This window comes from Panicum virgatum, chromosome 3N (assembly GCF_016808335.1).
Source record: "Panicum virgatum strain AP13 chromosome 3N, P.virgatum_v5, whole genome shotgun sequence".
Lineage (NCBI taxonomy): Eukaryota > Viridiplantae > Streptophyta > Magnoliopsida > Poales > Poaceae > Panicum > Panicum virgatum.
In genome coordinates, this window is record NC_053147.1 from 33,067,330 (window position 1) to 33,070,136 (window position 2,807).

Consider the following 2,807-nt stretch of genomic DNA (forward strand, 5'->3'; position numbering starts at 1 on the left):
TTGAAGCACATTTTGAGGGACGGATATGGTACTCACCTCTAGTTGTCGCAGCTAAAAGTTTATTTGTAGGTGTAGATACATTCCTAAAAATCGATTTGTAGGGACACAGATAAGGCTAAGATCCACCCCTACAAATTAATTTCCTAAAAATAAAAAATTAGAAAAAAAATCGAAGACAATGAAATGAAAAAAGAAAAAGTTAGCCACCACCGCTAGCCCTATACTATCGGGGGTAATTTTTTAAAAAAAATATGAACTTGCGTAAATTGGGTTTCGAACCGCTTAGCTCTAGCCTCGTGCATACACTCCTCTCCACTACACTACACAGTCACTTGTGACTCTACGATATATGTTATTCCTTTATATTAACTCTAAAATCGAATTGCAGGGGTATGTGTCGCCATCACCTGTCCCTAAAAATATTTTACTATTTTATTCTAAAAATTCATTAAAATCTTTAAATATAAAAACAAATAAAAAAGTGAAACTTCTACCTACTCCATAGTTATTGTGAAATGTAAGATATAGAAAAATACCAAATATATTTCAGTGTATATAGAGGTTAAGATTGTGAAGACTTAAAAATATGACTTGACTTGTATGAGATACTGTATAGTCATAGCCACATGTAGGGCAAAACGAGTAAATGATCTTCGGATCCTAAATGGTCTTAAATGAACAATATATAAATTATAAAATATTATATATTACCACTACAACTTTGATATGGAACTATTCTACATCCGAGGTTGTTTAGAAACAAATCAAAACTTGTAGATTTTGAAACTAGAGAATTAATAATATTTTTTGAACTATTAAATGATCTTAAATATAAAAGTTAGAAACTATAAAATTTTAGATCTCGTCGAGCTCTACAATTTTGGTCTGAAATTTGTCTTCATCCAAGATCATATAAGCTATGAATTTTTTTCATGAGACCATTCTTAGGAGCGGATCATGCCATCTCCCACCCTTAGAAATACATTTCGGTGGTGAGTCAATTGTTGCATGCACTAACTCCGCTCCCTTTGTACGAGCGGGTTACCCTTTGACCCACCCCTCGAAGAAAACAAGGCATTCCTACATATCGTTTTGTACTAGTGTGATCCATGATTGACCTCGAAATTCCAGCGAGGGCAACACCACAAGGATTTTACTTACTAATGGTCTTATAAGCTCTTTTTAACTCTCGGGGGACGCTAGGAGAAAAAAAAAAGAAATCCTAGCAAATTTCCATTAAAATTATAAGGTAGTATATTAACCTATCAATTTGGTACCAGCATTCTTATTATTAAAAACAACATAAAGAAAACCAGTAAATCGACGTCTACATTACCAGTTGTCACTATAAAGAATATACCTCAAAGTATTTCTATATGTGCTTCTAAATTACCCACTTATGACTCTGTTAGTACAGAAGCAACAATCACATAGATCAATTTTCATTTCGAACGCACAGCTCAAGCTTAAGTTTAATTTCTACTAGGCACATGCTAAGAGCATATGGATAACGATTTAAAAGGAACTGTGGATGGGGATGAAAGAGCATGTGTATAGAACTTTTGACTTTGCTAAAAATATATAAACAAAACAGTTAGAGTAAAGATAAGCAACTTTTAATTGGTTGAAGCCTTTCATCCATAATTGTTCTTTGCTAATTTCGCTTAAAAATACTACCCCGTGCAGAAGCATAAGGTGATGAACTAGTCAAAGTGGAATGGTTATCTATGTTTAGAACTTCATCCTTAGGATAGACAAGGAATGAAAGATCGATTTGCCTTCCCGTGTAACAAGAATAATCAATAGCCCATATAAGGACAGTCTCAGTGGGAAGTGTTATCGTACACTTACCAAGACTAAGAACTTGGTAACTATGATGACACTTTTGTCTCGTCCCATGAAACTCCCCCTCCTCTCTCTCCTCATAAATAACTCTGTCGTATCAGCAAAATTATTGATGTTGCATGATATTTAATGCTCATGACACTCACATTATACTGATATTAGTATAAGCTAGTAGATTTACAAACTACCAATTATATCTTCCATCCTCACTCTACACAAAAAGAATCCTTTGCTTGCTGCCAATGGATCAGCAGCAGCACTACCACCTCAAATAAACTAGCATGAACAAATTAAATGAAACAGCGTTCGAGCCGTGTTCCGATACAAAGGGCATTATAGTACGTTGAAAGTTTCTGATCGAGTTAAATTGTTTGCATTTTTCTAGCACGTACATTTTCGCATAAAATCATGGGAAGTCTTAACAAAGGGCGCGGCATTATACTAGGTATTACTACAAATACGATAGGCGATTGATCTCGCTGCTGCTTAATTAGAATATAGGCACCTTGTCAAGTAAAATATTTGAGGTCAATTCTTCGTCCCCTCATCACGACTTCCTCTTCAAGCCAAAGCATAGATTATGTCTCTCGCTCAATATCTTAGAGAGCCACTTGGCATATACAATTGCATTAGTCCACCATGGCAGCTGATTTGGCATCCGAGTCACTGCCGACGTGTCTATACATGACTGGCCGAGCAAACCCTGCAGCGAACCGGGATCGAGAAAGAGATCGCGACGGCATTTGTTTAAGTAGTTTTTTTATTCGCATCCATGAGGATAAAATAATTTCCAGAAGCCTCTGCATGTGACGGTGGATCTGCTAATGACGGCTTTAGTAAACAATTCGTTGCAGACGACGACCATTCTGGAAGCTAAGTGATGATCATATAGAATTGCAGATTTGTTGGCCGGATTGACTATGCCATTTGGGAGGGTTTCAAAATAAATACAGCGACCGAGT